The sequence below is a fragment of the Patagioenas fasciata genome, chromosome 20 (assembly GCF_037038585.1).
Source record: "Patagioenas fasciata isolate bPatFas1 chromosome 20, bPatFas1.hap1, whole genome shotgun sequence".
In the NCBI taxonomy this organism is placed as follows: Eukaryota; Metazoa; Chordata; class Aves; order Columbiformes; family Columbidae; genus Patagioenas; species Patagioenas fasciata.
The window spans coordinates 3,906,264-3,929,658 of NC_092539.1; the positions used below are offsets into that span (position 1 = coordinate 3,906,264).

General features: G+C 41.1%; 1 protein-coding gene across 9 annotated transcripts in view; it reads right to left on the reverse strand.

The window, feature by feature from the left end:
- The window catches only part of TNC (tenascin C), a 68,538-nt gene extending 46,024 nt beyond the window's left edge, over positions 1–22,514 (reverse strand). For 3 of the 9 annotated variants that reach the window (XM_071817319.1, XM_065854131.2, XM_071817318.1), the window contains exon 1: positions 22,277–22,511. The gene's annotated coding sequence lies outside the window, so the exon portion shown is untranslated. Of the gene's footprint in view, positions 1–22,276 lie in introns of all 9 variants that reach the window. The other 6 variants (XM_065854128.2, XM_065854130.2, XM_065854132.2 and 3 more) reach the window with 6 other exon arrangements.
- Positions 22,515–23,395: the final 881 nt, after the last annotated feature.

Genomic DNA, 23,395 nt, shown 5'->3' on the forward strand with positions numbered 1-23,395 from the left:
CTGACTAAACAAGCGCAGCTAATAAATGTCATCTTAGCATTTGGTTTTCCTTCTAGTCCCAGAAAATCATCGTTAAATAGTCAGGCCAGTGGCTGCGCTTTCACTAGATGTAAGCAAGTGAAATGTCAGTAATGGAGGAAACAGCAATTTATTCTCTAAACATCACTGTTTTGAAGATAATTCATTTGTCAGATGGGAGACTAACTTCTTCCACCTTTCTGCTTCCCCCAAAGTGTAGAGATGTATTTTTTCCCATGCTATCCCAGCTGCTTCTGTGAAAAAATGACAACAATACACTAGACACTTTACTGAAGTTCATTTTTTTGTAGAGAATGCCGAGCTCACAAAGAGTGAACTTCACCCCTTTTTATTGGGGAATAAATCAGAAGTAAACAAGCAGCAGTGGAGGCTTTTTTCTTGTCATGGAAAAGCATTCAGCTTTAAGCCATTTCAAACACTTACCCCATTTGTTCAAATATGTCTGCAAGCCCTGTCTGCACCAGAAGAGATCAAAAAGTAGCTAATAAAGAATAACAGAGACAGACATGGCCCAGGTCTCACTTGTGACTCAGGCCAATCCCTAAACTAGGCCTCCAGTTCATGAAACATGTTCAGTACAGTATTTGAACTGGGATTTTACTTTTGAGCGCTCCCACTCGGGGGTTGCAAATTGCTTTCCATACAATGAGATTCCATGTGCTGTGTAGTTTTTTTGCCCTGAGACAGGTCATACAGCTACAATTGGTGCCTGATCCTCAGGTAGTTATTTAAGGGACAAGCTGCTTGACAGACGCATCATCAACGGAAAAGGGAATAAAGTGGACGCAGGTCTGCATTTAATTCTCATTGAATTTCAGTGAAAGTTGAGCATCAATTTCCTTATGGCTTTTGTAAATCCCAAAGAACAAGAATATGGGCCTCGTCCAAACACTAAAAAATTGATTACAGTTTTTGTGCTGACTGACCTGAGTTTACATATCATTTTATGAAGGTACAAACTGTGATTTTATTGTTTTTTTAAAATATGTCTGGAAAATGAAAAGCCTGCTTCTGACAAGAGCCTTCATCTCTGTTACCTTCACTGTTTATGAAAGCCACATGAACACCATTACTTTTACTGGATACTCATTGCATTAGTGTTGGCCAAACCTCTCAGTCTACAGATGATCCTGGAAGACGTAATGTATCTTGGTTGAGATCCTTTTGAAGTTTATGGACAAGCCTTGTGGTGGTCTAGAAGCAGCATTCCCCAGTGTCTGATCTGCAAACTCTGCGTTTTGACACCTACTGTGACATCTGAGCTAATTCAGATCAGGTGTTTCTCATCTCTGCCAAGGACCCAGCACGATTTGCCGAACTTCACTCCTAGATCTGAGATCTACAAAACAAGACACCTTCATACAATTATTTATACATTCGCCATATTTTTGGCTGGAAGAACAAAGCTGACATCCTTGTCTCTGACTCCTATTCCTCAAACATATCTAAACAACTGCTCAGACCACAATGGACCACCCAGGAGCAGGCTCCTCTAGGGAAAAATGGAAGCCACAGCAATTGTCAGGCTCTGATAGTCCCTTCATTTTCCCCCATCTTCGTTCTTTCCTTCTGAACAGTTCATGTAGATTGTGTCTTAAACCCACCTCTTGGAGACACCCTCTCAGTATTTTCTTTGCAGACATCAGCTGTTGGATTATTTACAGTGCAACTGAATGCTTTGCAGCAAGAGTTTGCAAAAGAAGACGATGCTTCTCATCATGAGTTTGGTCCTGCTGCAATGCATATACAACAAGAGGGGTGATATTTGTAGCACATCTCTCAGAAATAGAGTGTATGACCAACAATGCGTCCGTTTTTTACAAGCAGTTTGTCTAGTACAGAATATTACCCATCCTAATGAACTGTGCCCCTCATGTCTTCCTGCTGTCCTGACTACAACATAACAGCTTCAAAAATCTTGGCAATAATTCTGTGGTTGGAAAATCTACTGCTTGTCATGTAGAACAGTGAAGTCTAGAGCGATTGTTCTCTCAGTCTGATCACCAGCATCTTCCCATTGGCATCACCCCCACTGGGCAGGAGTCACCTTCTACTCTTCTTCTGTTCCCTTAGACACAACCAGAATAATAAAAATAATAACAAAAGGTGCTGTGACCTCTCACATGTCTTGAATTTCCTTGATCAGGAGTGACTTCCTACAAGACTGAATTTTGCAGTCCTGACACTTAATGAGTACTTTTTTTTTTTGTGCAAGATCTTCTTTAGACCACATAAACTTAATGAGCGATCCATCCGAAATTGGTGGTCTAGGTGCCCAGGATAGAACTGTCAGTCTCTCTGATAAATGTGCTGTCCCTATCAGTGTGATATGGGAAGAGGCTATTTGGCAATGGCTCAGTCACTGGGACAGTCTTGGTGTTGAAAGTTTGGAATCTCTGCAAGGACAGTTGGGTTCAACTTCACGTCAGAAGAACATAAAGATAATAAACATTTTCATCTCAGCCACAGGCTAAATTTGCTGTCTCCTCCTTACTGTTCGGTCTTGGAATTTTCCTTGTCTTTTATAAATGCTAACTGTAAAAGTCAGATGTAATCCAAAGAGAAAAGAAAGACCATTCCTAGAAATAAACTCCATAGAAACCTGATCATTGGTCAGTAATTCTCTTAATAACGTATGGTGAAAATCAGATGGACTGTGCATAACACAACGGAAAGGAATAATTTTCATTTCCACTGCAGCCCTTTCATCCGTGGATCTGAAAACACGTCATAGTCTGGCTGTCAATAGCTGAAAAACTGCTAGGGTTTGTCAGTTTCCCCCCACCTAAGACATTCCTGTCCCTCTCCTGACATCAGAACTTCTTCAGGATCTTTCCATTTAATTAGAAATGTGTTTTTTAATAGGAAATTTTCAATTAATCTCAGAAAAAACCCAGGAATCCTGGCTCCTGGGGAATACTAAGCAAAAGTAACATGAATATTTTCCTTCCCCAAAGACATATTTGCTGGAAACCAGCAGGTGTGTTTGCATAGTTTAAAAAGTTCTAGTGTTCCACTCTGGTCTGTCTTGCAAATTCATGAGTGACAGAGCAGTGAGAGGATTTGTGGGTATGTGGAGCGATAAACATGCAAATGAGAACCCAGTGCGATTTTAATCAAAACAGATTACAGCAGCGAGGAAAAGGAGCTGTTGAAAAGCATCTCAGCTGCCCCTCTTAAGGGAGGCAGAAGGCTGATCAAATTTGCTCAGACACCCTCTACATGTCATGACTTGGAAATTAGACTTAAAGAAGGCAAGAAAAAAGCGGAAACAAAAGAAAATGATTCCTCTCTAAACAGATACTTCCAGCATTACAGTGGGAGAGTATTGGATTCAAGCACATCTTGTTAAAATCCCCATTAAAGTAGCAATGGGTTGGATTCTTGACAGAGGGGAAGACTCGGTTGGAGAAGAGCCATGGCCCTCTAGAGAAAACACAAAACAATGCACTTTGAGGTTTGCTAATTGCTGACCCCAGAATAGTTTTCTGCGATCTATTAACTGAAGAAACTTCATGTTTCAAGAACTTCCACCAAAGCGTGATCTGGCCATATGTTCCCTGGGGTATCCAGCAGTGCACGTGTGTAGGCACTGGCATCAAGATATCATGATGCTTTCTCTTTATCTATTGCCATACAGACACAAGAGTCACATCAGGAATTTGATGCGACCTGGAGTATTCCCTCCTTGCAGACCCAGGGAATTAGTGCATTTTCTACAAGGAACACAAGCAGCGCTATTAGAGAGGATTAACAAATCGAAACTGTCTGCCAGAGTGCATTTTTACAAGGCAAGGCTTCAAAAGATGCAACTTTTTAAACAAAAAGTGCTAACATAGCTTTGCCAAGAGCACACGACTCTTGAGGCTCCAGGCATCTTCTCAAACAGAGATGGATTAAGTCTGAAATAAACTGAAATGTTCTCAAAGAAAGAGATGGGGGGGACAGCAGCTGAAACTTTTGACATAGCAGGCCATATCACAAACAATTCTGACTTCATCTTCTTTCACTGCTGTTCCCATACATTCGTAACTACAGAAAACTATTTTCTTTCCATTCTCAATTCCAACAAGGCAAAGGAATCAGCAGGGTTACTCAGTGTAGGTCAAAATACATTAAATCACAGTGGAGAGCAGAAATTCATAACAATCCTAACCCATCAGTACTGAATCTTTCCAGCAGAAATGATCAAAGCCAAATCCTTGACTTTTTCCCCCTCCCTTCTTCATTCACATTGTATTCATTCTAAGAAAAACAATTTTAAGGCAGCCAAATCTAGAGTAATTCAGAAAACCATTCTGTTCCCCAAGGCTTGCAAAGAAGGTACAAAGAAATGTTGCGATAGCTTCTACATCAGTTAAACACCATACATAGTGAATAGGTCCTTAGATGCTCCAAAGTGAAATATTCCGAATTCAGGAATTTTCTTCAGTCTTTTACTGACTTCATGAAGGGAAGGAAAGAGAATAATAACTATCAAAGAAGAAAAAAAGAAGCTGATTCCCTCATTCTCCAAAGTTCTAACAGATAAAATGCAGTATGATAAACTGCAATCCATCCAGTTTCCAAATTGAACTGTGGAGACTTACCTCTAATTTATATGCAAACAACTTCACTTCTACATCCATAGCCAGTTCATAAAGAAAAAAAGTCCTCCATATGCTCTATAGTTTTCTATATAAGAAATCCCACATCTGGGAAACCTTCAAACAGCTATGGATCTGGACTCTGTGACCCCCCAGTCACCAATCTGAAAGCCTTTGTCACCCTACCCTGCTCCAAATTCAAAGACTGAACCTAATCCTGGAAATTAAAAGGACAGAAGAGCACTAACCGAACAATCTTGCCATCTGAGGATGTCCAACCACAGTGAAAAAGTGGGAGAACCCACCCTCTGCAACAACTGCATGGAGAAAGAAGCAAACAGCTGGAAGTTTTAAAATGTGTTTAACTAGAGCAGTAGAAAATCTAAAGATACAAGGTAGTACAGATACTAAAATCCACTTTCTGTCACAGAAGTGATTCAGTGATGTCCCAGAACAAGGACCCCCTCAGCACCCATGAGTGCTGTACATATGGCAGAAAGCCTTTTCTAAAAAATATTTTGTAATTATTCTAGCCAAACAAAGCATCATTCCTCCATTTTAAATGTGGAAAATGGAGACAGAGAGAGGTTGGCACTGAGAAACCCCAGCTCCAAGGAATTTCTACATTTAGGTCTAAGTATTTTACCTGCTGCAAGACTGATGAAGCTGATCCAGCTTTGCTGGATCCCATTGCAGGGTTCAACCACAAGCACATCCCAGAAGGCATTCATAGCACCTTACAGCATCATTCTTCCCATTCATGAGTCTGCATTTATGGTTTAAACCCTTTTTATTTAAGGGCAAGTTGGCAGTTTGTGTTTGATGTAGGTAAACAGCCATAGCCCAGAGCTCTGGATACACCCTGAAGCCACCAGTGTTTCCTCCAGCGCTGGCACCACATGTTTAAAAGCAGCTCCGTCCATGGGCCTGAGAATTACAAATAGGGGCACTCTGAACACAGAGATGAGAGCGGATTTTCGCACTTAATTTCTGATTGATTTCTGGTCTCTCACAGATTAGAGTTTTCATGAGCAGAATGCATCCGTCATACATTGTGATGGCTAATGGAATTGCTAATAAAAACAAAACAAACCTTAGATTATCATAAAGTAACCCCTACAGTAGATACTGGTGATCACCAGAATTGTAGTCAGACATATCTCAGACTGTTATAAACAGCAGCAATCCAAACAAACAGAGATACAGTTTGCTCCGTTCAGCCCATGGGTTCCTGCATTAAACATCACTCAGCTAAGCGTGAACTCTTCACTCCAGTTATTTTTTCTCTCAGATGACGTTTCTCCTCTGTATAGTTTCTGGTTCACAGATTCTACTGTACGTCATCTTTAAATAAAACCATTTGGATTCATTTTAGCCTCCGCCCATTCTACCTTGTCTGAAAAGCAGCATGTAGACAGGGCTTCGCCCAGGCTGTTTTGTAAGGAATTTCAATTAATTGCTTTGTGTACAATTTAGAATTTAGCAAAGGTTCATATTTCAAAGCCTTCAGCATGACAGTACCACAAAAGGGAAAGGAAAAATAACCCACTGAACCCAATATCCATAAAAATGTGAAAGAGCTATGGTAAATTCTGAATGATAAGCATAAAAGGAGACCCATGAGAGACTAAACCTTCTGTCCTACAGTGACTATTTTGAGTTAAATTAGCATGATTATTCCATTATAAACTACTTTGTTTCAAAAGTTTTGTACTCTTACCCATGGAAAATCTCTCTAGGTCTTATCCTTGTTCAGGGTCTCGGAGAGAGAACAGACCTTTCCAAACTAAACAAGGAGTTTGGCTGCTTTTCAAAGCAGAGCAAAAGTTCAGAGCTCAGAGGTGCTCGTCTTCTAGTATCAGTAACACTTTTGATCAATAAAGTATTAAATATAAGGAGCACATCTCATGAATTAAATGAAAAATTAACTCAGCTGGCAAAGATACAGCTAGGAGAAAATGACTGCTGAAAACGTGCAGAAATTAAACACAAGTGAAAACCAGATTAGGTGATGCAGTGCCTGCAATAACAGGATATTGAACTCAACAACCAAGAGATGCCTTTCAGTCCCAAATACTTTTTTGATTTATGTTTCTTAGGAATTACCTGGCTGATGATGAGAACAGCAAAGAAATTCTGCCTGCGCATACTACTGCTACTATTGCTATTCCATCCAGAGCAAAGGAGCAAGAACTCAGAGGAGAGCCAGGGGTATGAAAATGTCACTGTGCTGGGATTCTTGAGAACCAAGGTCATTCCTAATTTCTTGTATGAGTTTAGCCAAGTTGATTAGCATCCTGATTTCTAATAAGTCTCTGGTAGATTTGCACCCTAAAGTGCAAATAATGAAACTAAATTACTTAATTCTTTTTATGTTTCAAATTCTTCCTCTAGAGATATTCTTTGGTATACCCTCTATGAAAAGACTTTACCTGCTCTCATTCTTTCTACCTAAGTTCTATGATCTTCATGCCAGAGGCTATCTCTTAATATAGTTATATACCACCTACATTAGATGAAGACCCAAGTCTTTTAAACAATAATAGCCAAGTGGCTACAGTTTAATTAGAGTCACCTACTAAATAAGTCACAGACAGACAATAAACAAGAATAATGGTGAAAAAGGTAAATAAGATGCCTTCGGAAATTCTATAGTTTAGCTAAAGAAGAGGCACTCTGAAACAACTCCCATGATGTTCAGGGCTGCTGTGTGTAAGGTCATAGAACAGTCTGGGTTGAAGGGACCTTTCCAGCTCCCCCAGTGCCCCCCCTGCCATGACAGGGACATCTTCACGAGTTCAGGTTGCTCAGAGCCCCATCCAGCCTGGCCTGGGATGTCTCCAGGGACGGTTCATCCACCACCTCTCTGGCCAACCTGGGCCAGGCTCTCACCATCCTCAGGGACAACAATTTCTTCCTCATGTCCAGCCTGAATCTCCCCTCTTTTAGTTTAAAACCATTATACTCTGTCCTGTGGCAAGATACTCTTGTTAAGGCCATGCCTACACAATCGTTTATAGAATAAACTCAGTGCCTCCTTTGGAGCCATTCCGGAGGCCAGCTACCACTGGAGAAAATTAAATAACAAACCTGAGATTAACATTATTAAAAGAAGATTAATCTGATTGAAATACTTAGTGTTACTGTAAGGAGATTTCCATTTCAAGCATGACAGTCATGGCCCGAGGACACCTCCTGCACCTGGGCGAGGGGTCACTGCCTTGAACATTCCCTCCTGCATATAACTTCATAGTTATATGTTCAGACTGTCATGCTAAAAATCAGCCAGCTATCCCTTAAAGAAATGGCACAGCATGTATTATAATATTCCCACAACAGCTTGAACCCTCAACTAACCAAAATGATCATGAACACCAAGTGGAAAACCTCAAGAACCCAGTTTTGCAACATCTGCTGTCCCACCACCAGGTATAACAAATGTTATGCAGAATTCACATGTACAGGATGAAACCTTAAGGAAACAGCATCCACTGGATATCCCAGTTTCTTTTGGCTTGTGTCAGAGCCTTACAGTTATTTTAACACGGTTATATGAGAAGCATTCAACGTGGCATGACATAATTATACAGAGCCAACCAGGCTCAGGAGGAAACATGCTAAACACAGGAATCCAAAGCTCTTAACTCATTTTTGATACCACTAGAATGCATGAAATTATCCGAGTTCAAAATGAATGAAGATAAATGCTGAGTGGCTTAGATGCGTAATGCAGAAATAATCAGACCATGCTCATAACTTGGTGTTTAATCTCTCATGTAATGTACTGTTAAATGTGCATAATTAGAAACAAATTAATGCTACATCTCAGTCTGACTTGCAGATGCATTGCCTTCAAGCACACTCATGCCTGCTGACTACGGATAATGTGGTTTATACCAAACATGCCTCCAGCTTGTAATGTGGCAGAATCTTGCCTTTTTAATTTAACTGCAAAAGCCTTTCCTGTCTTCTGTTGGAGAGTGTAAGGTCTCTGCTGCTATACCCTGCCCAGCAAAAGTGTGCCAGGATGGGAGACTGCTCTCCATGTCTTTTTCATTCACAGAGACAACACAAGCAATATCTTTACACCCAAGTTGGGATTTCTAAGCACCCAGTTGGAAATCCACATATTTCCTGAGAAGTAGCCACAAAAAGTACATTGATGCTGTTGAATAATACGTGTGAGATACCCTGAGAGCACCGAGGCAATACACCAGTGTCACTTGGTGTACGCGGGGGAGGGATGTGTGCCACCTCCTGGCAAAGGGTTATTTGGTGTGTGATCTCGCAAGCGTTCCCAGCATCAGTTCCCGGCTGCCAAGGCTCTGAGCACCCGACAAAACCAAGGCAGACAATGGGAGCTGTGAGCAAAACCCCAGACTTGTTCCACGACTGCAAACCTGTGCCAGAGCCCGCTGGTTCCAAGAGGGCAACGGCCCAACACAGGGTCCAGCCAGCAGCTTTGGAGCACACGGCAGGTTGTTTGTGACCAGGAAAATCCACCTCTTGTGCCGAATTTCCATCCGTGTTTAATCCCAGTGGCTGAGGAAGACATTGGCAAAGCGTATGCCCTGCCCGACAGAGGGGAATAAAGCACTTCAGTGCAAACGGAGCTTAACGTTTATTTTGGGTATGCGATGGAGTCTGAATTCATGTGATAGAGTAATCCTGACAATGAGGTCATGTTTTCCTCTGAAGGGGCTTCTTTGTACCCCGGGTTAGTTAGCAACACTTTTTCTGTTATCAAGCATCTGATTAAACTCACAAAAGAAGGGTCTTTAAAAAACAGTCTCAGACAGACCTGAGAATTGAATAAACAAATTGGTTTTTTTCTTTTCATTTTATCCAACAGGAAAAGGAGAGGGGAATAAGATGGGAAAGGCTCACAAGAAAGGGAGTAATTGCTCTCAGATGAGAGAACAAAGGTCTTAACCTATTTTCAGATTTTTTACAGAGCCCAACCCAACGGCAGGTATTAGTTACGCACATCTATGTGGCAAAAACTGAAGGATGCCCATGCTGGAGCGACACAGCACCCACCTTCCGCATCACAAAATCCTTCCCAAAACACTGGGCTTTTGTTCCATCATTAGGCAGGTAAACAAAAATTGGGGGCATATTTTAGTTTAACTTGAAGAACAGCAGCCTTCTGGATGAGAATATTTTTTTGTCCTGCAGCTCAGACAACTTTTAGTTCCCTTTATAGTGGGGTAGGAACACCAGCTCAGCTCTGACAGCAGGGAAGGACTGAGTTGCAACTAAATCATCACTAATGTCCCTGCAGGACACACACCCAAGGTCAGTTTAGGTTGTGAAGTTTAAGGAGAGCGAAGCTCAAGATGGTTTTGCCCTGACATATCTGTAAGCACTCAGTTTTCTAAACTGTAAAAATATCTGCTGATAAATACCTGTACTTATTAGAAATACATTATTTCAGACATCAGTCATTCCCTATATTAGAAAAAAAAAGCAAAACCCTCAGTTCCTCTCATGCTGCGTTATTTCATTCAATATTTCCCTGTCTTCTCCACTGGAGTAGCTAAAAATGTGTCTCTATATTACTGTTTTGGAAAAATAGTTATTGTTTGAGGCAAAAATAAAGATAAGATTGTGTAAAAAGGATGCTCCTGAAGGAGTTAAAGGGAATAACACAAACTGCAGTGGGTGGACTGAAGTAATGTCTCACATGGTTTATGTTGCTGCTTCTTTCTATATCAGAGGTGCAAAGCCCAGGAAATTAAAATGCTGCATCTATAAAATGCACAGGGTTTTTCTACAAATTCAGTTTATTCCCTTTATTATGTGAAGAGGTGAAACTCTGAATGCTGAGCTGAAAAAGCTGAACAAATGTTCATTTGGGGTACATTTTTTTAAATATAGCTGACATTTACAACAGTGGCTGGTACGTTGGTGTGATTTGGGTCCTGCTGTGCAGGCAGCACAAGAAAGGGAGATTTATCTTCAGGGATGTGTGGAAGATGCTGGCAGGCAAGGGAGCACACAGCTCACTTCTGCTCTGCCACAGCGGAGTCTTGGCTTGTGGTGCTGGGAGGATGGATCTTTCTGCAGAGCAGAGCCTTTCCTGTCAGAAAATTTGGAATACAAAGTGCCAGATGGATGTACTAGGGAGTCTTCTGCTGCCTGGTGGGAAAATCAAAGTGGAAATAAATTTTGAGATTAAAATTGCATACATATATATATAGGGCAGCCAATGAATATGTTCATTTGGGAGTTTCAGTTCAACAGAATAGTGAGGCACAGACTGCTACATTGTAGTGTTATAGCAAAGTGAAAAATTAGCAGGTCTCCCACTGAATGGATTCCTCAGGCCTAGAAAAACTATGTCTCAACAGCAGTTAAGACAAAAGCTTCCTAACCAAGGGTCTGCCATCTCAAAGTCTTCTGAACTGTGATGAGGGAAATGAAGCTAAATGGAGCTGGCTCGTTAGGGCTGGAGGTGTTGGGTTCCCACAGAGCCACGTGCTCTCGGCAGAGACTCCAGAAAGCGCTCACGACTTCGGGATTAATCGTGTGATCTCATGGTTAGAGCCCAGGACTGAAACTCAGGCATCCGGCACTCAAATTATTGTATAAATCATCTGGTGTGTCTCTGTGTATTCACCAGCAAAACCTCACAGGGGGAAATGTATGTCTCGGTGAATTAAGTATTTCAAGGACCTCATAGGAAAGGTACTGACAATTTTCCATAATTAAACATCTTCCTGCAGAGTGCTATAAAACTGCCAGAAAATACATAAGTAAATAGCAAAGAACTGAAGGGTTATTCCCTGCAACATATGGGAGAAATGGAATCACAGATGGGGAAATACCTTTTGTACTGAAGAAGAAAGTCTGACCAGAGTTGTGCTGCAAACATGCAGATAACTGCATGACCGCTGGAAATTCTAGAGTAACAACAGAAAATTGAAGACTTACTCTGAAACCAAAATATAGGATATGCCAAGCCAATAACCAGAATAAGACAATGAATCCATGGAAATAAAAAAGGTTGACAAAATGCACAGCAAAATACACCAAAAAATTTGAGAAAAATATGCAAGTGAAACAAAATATATGGGTGCAGCTAATTATCTTATATCTACAGAATGGTCTTTCATCTGTAACACTCTCCAGACATATTATGAAATCAGAGTAATTGTTGACACACACACACAACCTTCCTCCACGATGAGCTGTACCCACCGTTGTGTAGCAACATGCACTGTTACACAACTGATGTGATGCATCTTCTCAGACAAAAAGAAGAATCCTACAACCAGCTCAAACCACGGAAGGATATTTATACAAACCACAAGAAACAAACCAGTTATTTGACAGGGCAGATTATTCAAACGTGTTACATGCAAACTAAAAAAGAGAAACAGAAGAAGTGTTAACTATGGGAGAAGTAACACCAACTCTGTCTAGTGTAGCTCCCGGTGGCTGAGATAAGGCACAAGTTAACAGGGATTTCTGTGTGTCCTTGGAGCTCGGGTGTGTGTTAAGAGCTCAGACACTTGAGCATCGATTTCTGATAATGGGAACTCAGAGAAGAGAAACAAAACAACCAGGTCAGTGGGGTGCTTTTGAGCTGCATTCAGACTCGTGGCAGGGTGTACAGCAATCAGTCAAGCAGAACAATTTGCTACAAGCTTGAGAGGAGAGAAAAAAAATAGAACTATACATTTGCTAAATACTTTTTCTCCCCCCTCCCATCTGCAAAGCAATCTCTGTTTTTACTGTAGCTCTCAGAGCTGGAAAAAAATAGCCTCGACAAACTGTGGATTTAGGACAGCAGGACACATCAGTGATGTGAACAGCAACAAAGGCAATGGATTCAGAAAAACTGTTGCTGCTCTAAAAACAGAAGCAGAACTATAGAAATGGGTCATCTCAGAAGAGCTCCATGGAAAGCAGAAGGGATGTGCTCACACCTTCCTTTTGCTTTGTTTCCCACTGAAACCCCTGTTTGCATTTACAGGACAAAAATGAGTTTTACCCATTAGTCTCTGAAGACATAAGTGGAGCTCTGGGTTGTTAAATCTGGAATTGAATGAGGTCCGTGGCAGGGCTGCCACAGGCACTGCAGCCTAGATTGGTACCTTTTCCAATATGAAATACACCTTTCACAGCAAAAGCAACTTTTGGGTATAATTTCACAGCAGAAATCACTCTTGCCTCCTAAGTATGCACTGTACCTTTTAATAAAGCCTTTCCTAATAGCAAAAGCATTCGCTCGGTCTCTTGGCTTTTTCCTCCTCAGAGCAAAGACGCAGAGTTGGAAAAGATCTATGGTTTTCTAAACTTGTCTTTGGAAAGTTTCTTTGCCAAGTTACACTTTGTCAGGAGCTCATTATTTTCTGGGTAGACATTAGAGACTTCACTTAGAAATATTCTGAGGGCTTTGCTGATGCCGTTTCAAACCATGAGGTTTGTGTGCTTTTCTGCATGAATCACAGCAACTTACATTCATTCCACATGCAAAGTTCTGCTTCATTTCCAGACCCTTCTCCACAGTGTTTTTTTCCAAAACCACCTATAGGTTTTCCACAGCCCATTTCATAAAGTTCTAGATAGCTCTGTGATGAGATGGGAAGAACCGAAATTCAGGACCTTGGAATTTTCTTTCCACGGTTTTCACATCGAGTAAAAGCTTCTGAGAACAAAGCAGTAGCCAGTTCTGGGAATATGGAGCCTGGACAGGCTCATTTGTCCCTCAAATTCACAACTGAGATATTAAATGTCAGCTTGTAAATTTCTCCTGGAGATCAGAAAAGGTTAGCCAAAATTCTATTCCATACACCCATCATCACACTTTTCCATATTTAAACTGATTTTAGCTCAAGGGATGTCACACAGGGAGGTAACTGACATCAAATTCTTCTGTTGTAATGACTTTGCTGTAACTGAGACCACAAATAATTTACACATGTATTGGTCTGGAATAACAAGAAGTGTCTGAGAAGTATGAACTGCTACAGATTATGCTGGTCAGCAGGATAGTTCCATTATGCCTTGTGGTTATTATTTGCATGCAGTTTGTAATTTTACTTGGATTTAACCGTATACTTATTCAAGCACTGAAAATGACATCTCTCAAAATGTCTCAGTCATAAAAGCTTATACTACTCTTGGCAAACAGAAATATTATTACTTGCCCCCTATCATTAGCAGACTTTTGCTGTTGTCTTAAAAGAAGCTGGGGAAATGAATGTGAAACCCTTCCCCAGACAATTCTTTGCTTTTAAACCAATCTTTAGTTGATTTGGGCGGCTTCTCCTCCCTGCCAGAGCTCCTCTGTCCTTGGTACTAACAGCCGAAATGTGCAGGAATGCGCAGATTTTTCTAACTCACAAGACCACAGAAGGATTTCCTTGAAATCTGACTTCCAGTAACAGCCTCCGGGCTTGCTATCTGCTTGGCCTGCTTCTGTCAGATGCGCTAGCATCAAGAATTTGCATCTTTGGCAACCTAGCAAACTCTGAGTAGAACAAAATACACAAGGAAGAGTGAAGATGGAGTGAAATCAACTACAGCTTGGCAAGACAAAATATAAATCAGATTGACAATATATGAAACAAATTGAGTGCAAGGCATTTGGAAAAAAGAGAGGAGACTGTTTCTAAAAAGTCCAGTTGAGGATGTTTCTCAGTGCTCTGATGTAAAGCAGAAGCGCTTATGTAATGTAATGGAAAATACAGCCATACACACAGCCCTGAGCAAGTGATTAGTGGCAACAGTGACTGAACGCGGACAAAAATCTGTGCTGCTGTTTCAGATGTCAACAAACTGGGCACTGTTACACTAATGGGAGACTTGAGAGGCCTCCACCAGCACCACTCTGACCTCGTTCTCTTAACCCATGGTGACTTGAGACCCGTCGGTGCTAAAGTCCGAGCTGACAGCAATTTGAGCCATGGAATAAAAGAAGGGATGTGGAGCTCAATTATCCAGCAACAGATCTCCAGTGAAATCAATGCAATTGTGTCACATGAGAATTTGGCTGGCAGCCTCTGAATTCTGTGTAGGAGAAAACCAACCTCTCAGAAACAAAAGCTGGAGTGAAGTGGAGAAGGAATAATGCAGACAATGAAGTGCCACTTTGTGCATGAAAAATGCTCAGTGTATTCTAATTGCCCCTCTGTCAAACTCGGTTTATCCCCATGTTACTCCTTGAACAGTACTGCTGACCTACATGAGTACAAACCACATCAGATCAGGCCAAGGCACCCTCTGCAAAAATAAATTTGTCTACTATATAATGAAGACAATGTCAAGCAGGTAAACTATGTGCATATTCAACACCCCATATGAAAGTGAAATAGTAATTGCTCATGTTAGCTGAAAAAGCTCTCCCCAGGTGTAACCACTGAAATTAAACACCATAGTCTCAATTTTTATTCACACTACGGGCCCTTTGTGTCAGTGCAGTAGGGCATATTAACAGGTTCCTGCTCCGGCAGGGGGCTTGGACTAGATGATCTTTCGAGGTCCCTTCCAATCCCTAAGATTGATTCTGTGACATAAGGTTATAGTATATATGTAAGGGATATTCCTATTTATAGGAATTACACTTTTCTTACATCAAGGGATCTTCGGTCTATAGTTACTCGGGTCCTCCTTCTTGCCCTTTTTGAAGGCTGGAGTGACATTTGCTTTCCTCCAGCGCTCAGCCACCTCGCCCATTTCCCAAGACTTGGCAAAGATGATGGAGAGCGGTCCAGCAATGACCTCAGCACCCACGGGTGCATCCCATGTGGACCCATGGATTTATGGATGTCCAGATTGCCTCACTGCTCCCTAACCCAGTCCTCATCAACCCAGGCAAACTCCTCCATTGTCCTGGCTTCCTCTGGGGCCTCAGCAGTACGGGGCTCCTCAGGACAGCAACCGGCAGAGTAGACAGAGACAAAGAAGGCGTTCAGTAACTTTGCTTTCTCTGTATCTTCTGTCACCAGGGAATTTTATGTGAATTTTATGTATATACAAAGAAAAAAACAAAAAAAGAAGATGTAGTTTAAGTGTTCCTGCACATGTTCTGAGTGACATAAATAGTAGGAAAGAGAGGCTACAACCTGGAAAGCACTGCATTAATCTAGGCATTACACCACCAGAAGAACAGAGCTTCTGAGAGTGCGGATGGGGCAGTGACATCAAGTTTCCAGAGACGCAACAGCCTGGACACCAGTGGGGACAGGCACACAGAGCTGCCTGGTAGTAAACCATATTCTCTTGCTTCTGCCAGCAACCCTGGCAAATCCCAGTATACTACTACTAAGGTAAATAAACTGCATATGAAATAATGTCCTGTGAAAGACAAATAAAATATAAATAATGTCTAATGCATTTGAGAATGGTGCTCTCTCTAGGTCCTGCACTCTTTCCATCAAACCTGGAGCTGCAGCACTTGTGCTGCTGGGTCACTGTGATTGACTTGCTAAGCTGTAAAGTGTATAAGTCTACATCATAATTAACACTTGGCAGTGGAAACATAAATTGCCGGGCTTGTAGATGATATATCCTCCAATAAACACTTCACTTGGCCACCAAACTGGAAAAATAGATAGGATATTCATAAGGACTGCTCACCATGGGAAATGCCAGCATTTCTTCCTGGAAACTATTTACATTGCCAAAATACTTCAATAAGAAAAATGATCTGAGATCTTTCCTTTAATATGCATCCTGTTCTCATTTGACTTGTAGTCTACAGTGTGCAGCATTCATTCTGAGTCAGACTTGAATTACTGTAGTACAAGCAATGCAGAAGGGAAGTACAAGCCACAAGTAAAGGAAAAATATGTGTTACACTGTCTCACTAAGAGGAATGGATTGCCTACACATCACAGGCTACCTTTATATCTTTCTTGGCATAGACCTTTGTCACAGAGCACAGAGAAACTATTTAGGAGCATTCAGCATATCCAAAAGGGCTGGTTTTCCCAAAGAACCAGGGCAAAGCAGACACCGAGCTTCTTTTGAAAGCCTAACAAACTGACTTGGGACAAAACGAGATCACGCCAGGCCAAGGAGGAAGATAACCACTCAAGTCTTGTACTGAAGTGTATAACATACTGAGAGGGAACCTTTCCTGTCCAGATTAAGGTTTTTCATCGAACTCAAGAGGCAGAACACCACAGTCACAAGCGTTCAGCTTCCAGTTGGCTCTCCTACCTGCTAACCCTGAATTCCCTATTCAAGACAAGCCCAAAACTGGCTGACAAAATCTGTTTTCAGTTCTTTTAATTTCCCAGGAATGAAAAGCAAACTCTTTTTTCGGAAAATAAATCTTTTCCTTAAGCCCTCTTCAGCAGAAGTTCCTTAATTGTGGAAATAACTATTTAGCCAGTTCTTACGAGCACACAAGGAAACAATCTCACTGTTTAATTTTCATGCCTACTCAGAAGAAGACAATGACATCCCCTTTTAGCCTAATGCTGCCAGCATAGCGTAAAAGAACATAAATGTAAAGAAAAAACAAGAGTTTAGATTAATATTATTGTTAATGTCATAATGCCATAAGAAAATTTGCATTTGTAATTTTTGGTTTATGAGCTTATGATGTTCTGGTGCATCTTGGGATAAGACACAGACAAATGCTCAAGTATTAGTTGAAGCAAAATCATTACAGCGGAATTTCCGCAGGCACCCAATTTCAGACTCCTTTGAGTATCTTGGCTGATATCTATGCCCTTACAGTCAATGCCACAGCCTGGCATGGGGAAGAGGCAGACTGCTACAATAGACCTTTGTTGTGCCTGTGATTCAAGCAATTGTTTTTAAAATCTGTATTAAATATTTCTGTTCTACCACCCTGTATTTCTGCTCAATTACTAGAAAGAATATGTTTTCTAAGCATGAAACAATATCATTTCTGTCAAGAGTTTGAAGAAAGCTTCCTTTCTCTTCCCTGCGCAGTTGTGGTTATGGGGAAGGCGTTTCTGTGTGAGTAATCTTGCTAAGTGGGAAGCAGAGCTCCCCTATTGCTGGGGAAGAATGGACCTCCAGTAGGCTGATAAGTGATGGATGACTGAATGCAAACTTGGCAACATCGTTCTCCGCTCCCCAAAGAATACAAAATGCCACAGGCTATTCGTACACAGGGAGCCCCCAGTTGGAAGTTCTGAAAACTTGGCAACATCCCACCTTAGTTTAACTGAAACTACAGTAGCAAGACAATTAAGGATGGGAAATTGGAGAAATTTCTTGCGACAAGTTCAACTCAGGATGAATTTAACTTTGTGATTGACTCATGCATCAGCCAAACAAAAACATAAATGGAAAGTTATTCTCATTGATTCCGCAACCTGAGCGGCAAAATATCACATTTGCTTATGACAACTTACTGGTTAACACATGTTATAGCCTATAATGTTTTAAATAAGTCTAAATCCAGATATACTCACTGAAGCTATAGAGTTTTTGTCATTATGTCAACAACAGGATATACAGTATGACACAGAGAGAGAAATCCAGTAAAATATTACCATTAAGGCCATACCTAGTTATAAAGGCATGTATATCATTCCAGTGAATGTTATAATAAAAAGAGACACTAAGTAATTCAAACCTTGTCCTTTTAGCAGAAGGATCCCTATTATATTCCCTCTTTCAACACCTGAACACTTTCTGCTGGATCAAGAGATCTCTTGTCAGGCAGAATCCTATTCCAACTCCTTCTCCCCAGGTTTGGTTACATCATACATTGAAAGACTTCACTAGTTGGAAAAACGCCCAGGTTTTAACTTTTCTCACATGTGGAAGGCATTTAACTTCAGCTCAGATTGGACAGAGGGTCGAATGCGTGAGTGGACAGTAAGCACTGAGTTAGGGGACGTTTCACACTTGTATAAACCCCAGCGCTCGGTGGAAACTGAGACAGCTCAAGATTGTCTCCTGGGGTTGTTAATTTTCCTTCTTTCCGGCAGTCCTGTTCCTGAAAGTATTTCCTTCTTCCTTCTCTTTACTACACAAAGAACTTTTCTGAACAGCTAATAGTAGCAATCCTAAGTTCTTTGTGGCAGAGAGCATCACTTATTATGCCTATTCACCCTTTCTGAAACAACGAGGCCCTAAAATGCTGTAACAACAGTAACATCATCAACTTCTAATGAACTCCTTCAGAAAACCAATACAAGCCATGGAGAGCAAGTCCTCTTTGATACCAAGTGGCTTAATGAATTAAATTACACCTTAAAAACTCATAAGTGATCTGTACACATCCCTAATTCTCAGCTCTTGATCTCAATTTATGATGCTTCCTGTCCAGAACTTACTAGTTATTAGTCCTACAAGTGCTTGCACTCATTCTGAATACTTCTCAGCCTGGGTGACGATAAAATATTTACTCAACTTAATTCACTCCGAGTGCTATCTTCCTTAATTTCCCACTTCAGTAACAAAGATTGTTCTGAAATGTTACATCAGCAGCTTCCTTAAAGCTGCTAAGGGGAGCTGTCACATTGCACAGTAGTTTCAGACTTCCTTACTTTATAACCACAGGTTTTGAGAACAGCAATCAGCCTTTGCAAAGGGTTTGCTAAATTCACACCAGAAATTAAGTCTGAGAAAGTGCATGTTGGTAAATCTGAGCACAATTTCAAGGCCCAGTATCTCGATACTGCCACAGCTCAAAACAAATGCCTTTTTATTATTGGAAAGCTGAGATTTCTAACTTTCCAGTGACATAAATCATCCATTCCTAAGCCTAGAGCTTTATGAGGCACTGGACCTTAAAACTGTCAATGGCCCTTCAGCTTAGCAGACTGTGATGGCACATGTCCAAGGATGAATATATCAAATCACAAGTTTCACATTAGGGTAATTTTTAACCACTCTGAATTTCTCATATTTCAATATATGCCAAGCAGACAGGACAAGTAAACGTGCAGCCAATAATGAAGCAGATCCCACCCTCTGCATTTACACTTGCTTCCAAATGTAATGTTCAACCTCGACAGATACTGGGTTCACTAATTGAAACAGCCAACTGAACACTGTTTCTCCCTTAGATTGGCCAAGATGGGACATCCACTCACACCAGACAACTCTCACACAACCCAGCACACTTCATTGCCACTTAGCACCACTAACAAACCTCCAAACACAGCCTACAAACCATGATGAACAGACCTACTGTGGTGGTGTTCTAGGAAAATCACAGAGAATTGCACAAGCAGGACTAGTAATTCAAATGGTTTTATCCGAAGGGCTGAAAGGGTTAAAGCTCCAGCTCCAAAGCAGCACTGCTGTTTCAAATGCACATTTCGCTTCTCCGTTCTGCTTTGCTCTTGAAAAGGGTGGAAAAGTCCCGAGAAGCACAGGCTTCGCCATCTAATTCCATTTTCTTATCAAAAAGTGAAACAATACTCAAGAACACACTTCGACAGTCTCTTTACAGCAAGGCAGAACATCTTCATACCTTAATAGTCTTCAGCTTTTTTTAGATATTTTATAAAGAGCAGTGACATGGAAAATAAGCCACCTGATCTGAACTTCAAATATCTTTAGAAATGTTGTTCTAGCAACTTGATATTAAAGTGAATGCTGAGGAGACTTGATCCAATCTTAAGGAACTGGGAATAAAAAAAGATAATAGATGTCCATTAACAAAAGCCTCCAACTAACACAGTTACTCAGAATTTTGTGGAGCACCTTTTAGCCTCGCTTTACGAATATTCCAAGTAAGTTCTAGCATAATTATTTCAACAGGAGAATTGGATCTTGTTGGCTCTCATATGCCTCTCAGCACAATGTACCTGGATGAGATTTCTTCAGCACAGTTATCAACTTCATCCCCAATGAGACATGACATTGTCATCTGCAGGCTATATGCTTTTCAATAGAACCTTTGGCTCTTCTACAGCTTTGGAAACACTGATAAATTAACTGTAGTTATAGGATTAAGGACTGGAACTTGCAAAGAATTTTCTCTGGGCAGAAAGGAGCCAGAGGCTAAAATTAATGAGCAAAAAATATGGGAAGCTAAATGCAATTTGCTGACGATAGTGCCTGCGATAGGGTCAGAGGCAGTGGGGCACACAGCCCCTCTTCAGCATCCCTCTGTGCCCCTTCTTGGCTGTTTATCACCAAATCGTCCCCAGAGCAACAGTGCAGAGGGATGCAGCTGAAAGGGGATGCGCAAGGAACCCCCAATAACCCTTCCCGGTACTTTCCAAATTCACTGCCAGGAAAGGTGAACTGCAGACAGATTGATTCTCTTCTTTGGGCTAAACACTTCCATTTGATCAAACATTGGCTCCTCAGCCTCCAATAGCAGTAAGAATAAAACCCGAAACACATAACACTTTCCTGGAAGTCTTCCTAGAACTCACAGGACTGCCACTAGCACCCACTGTCCAGCTCGTGCTCAGATACAGCAGCCTTCAGTTTTCACAGCTTTAAAAGGCAAATGCACAAGCCCAGCATAATAAAACAAAAGCTACGCATGACATTAATCACGAAGTGTATAAAATGAATTCTTATTTAATATAATTTAAAAAATAATCCAGGAGTAAGACTTTAACTCATGCCATACAATTGAATGCATCTCATTAGTTTCTACATTTTCATGAAGAAAAACTTGATAAATATCTTCATTATGCTTTTTAATTTTATAAAAAGTCCAGTGTGCAAGAAAACATGTCACCATCATTTCAAGCTGAACGTATCTTTCTCCTGGATAGCATGACAGACTTTTCAGAAGTTGACAAAAACTGCCAAAAACTTTGTCTCCTAATAACCAGAGAGCAAATCAGGCAACGAAAACACCACAAAGAAAACATGAACATCAAGTTTGGAGAAAGTGGGCTTAACTCCTAAACAAAGCTACGTGCAATCACCTTCTCCCAGTCAGCTTCTCTGTTTTAAACCAATTTGAGCCTAACTGGTAAGTGCAGAACACAGTCATGCAGAAAATCTCAGTGCACGAGGGAGCAAGTAGTAAAACACACTGAAAATTAAGTATCTCTATTTTTCCATGCTGATGAAGGATTTCATTCTCCCACTCCACAGAACCCACCCAATTTAAGTATTGGTAATAAGATATCGGTGGAATCTTCCTTTGTCTTTTGCTCCCCACTGCAGACAGACGTTTCCATACTTCTAAAAGAACTGGAGCCCGGGGGGTTGGGAGGAAGGTGACAAAGGGCTCAGTGCAAATTAACTGTGCAGACAGCAAATTAAAAAGGAAAAGGGCCTGATTGTTTTCAAGTCGTACACAACAGCGTAGGAAGAGGAGTCACCCAGAAGGTTTGAGAGCTGCAAATGGATTTAGACTGGTACCTGAGGTGAGGATGGGGGAAATATTTATATGACTTCAGTAGGGAATGGGAAATCCCAAATCTGATTTTCTGCCCTCCTGTCACTTAGGTTTCTGTCTCTATTTCTGTAGATGTCCAGCACTCAACTCACTCATCCTTTATTCATTCATTAGTCAGATTGATGTCATTGAGACATTTCTTACATTATTATTACACAAATAGAACACAAACAGAAGACAGGCAGTCTCCAATTCAAAAATATCCCCTCGTAAGAACTGTGACTATTCAGACAGTTGTAACAACAAGGGTCAAGACAGAACACCGTATCATTACAGACTTGTGAGGAAGAAGAGCTGCTGATTTTTTAATTTGGGAAGGAAGCAGACTTACCTTACAGCCTGACAGATCAGATCCCACCGGGAGCAGTCTCCATGAAATAAATACGACGCTCAAGTCAGCTCTCCGCTTCGGACTTTGTTTGCCGCCCTGTCAAAACTCAGAGAAGTTGCGTTGTCTAATTTTGCCTGTAAGTGCGTGAAAGGCAGAGACGTTTTGACAGCAAAGCAAACTGGCCAGATCAGCCAGATTCTGCTGGGTTTATATAGCTGAGCTGCAAATCCCGATCCTTGGCTCATTCCACTGTAATAGGATGCCTGAAGGCATTTTTTTTCAGTTTTGCTTTAAAGGAACAGCCTCTCTCTTTGGCTTCGCTTCTGAAAGGCACACACACGCTCACATACGCACTGTCATACACACACAAAAAAAGAATTGCATGCAATTTATGGCTAAAGAAGGAAACCCCTGAGCCATTAAAAAAAAAAAGTCAGCTCAGGGCAAATGACTCAGAAAGCAGAATATTTTCCTTACAGCATCAGCATAGTATATTAGCAAGAGTTTTAATCCTCTCATACCCATTATTTTAACATTATGAAGAGTAGCAAACTTAAATAAAATCAGAGGAATCCCAAGCAGGATTTCAGTTCCAGAAACTCTTGCAGAACATAATGGGTCTGATGCACAGTTAGTATAAATCAACCCCACTCCACTGGAATCAACTGAAAAAAAATCAGATTTCCACATGCTGAGGATCTGGCAGATCTCCCTATTTCCAAGCTTGTGATCTCCTTTGCATCCTTTTGCCCTTCTGCTCTATCAAGAGCCGCAGGGAGAAGAATGGAGAAATCAAGAGAAAAGTCTGGTGATCATACCTCTGTAAAAAGAGAGATAAAAACCAGAAGAGAATGACACTGGAGGGATTCGCTTTCTTCTCAGATCTGATAAAAAGAGATTATGTGGCTGTGTGTGTAAAGATAACCCAACCACTTTTGTGAGGCTCCTGGTTTCTCAGTCATTGGAGTCTCTGTGCTTCCCATCCCAGAGATATCGATAACACACAGAGTGCTCATCTAGGACCTTTTTGTTTGCTATCTCCAACTGCCCTCGAACCTCAGGCTTGTGGTAAAAAGAAACTACCACAGTTAAAGGATTCCCATTAACACTAATCTCCCT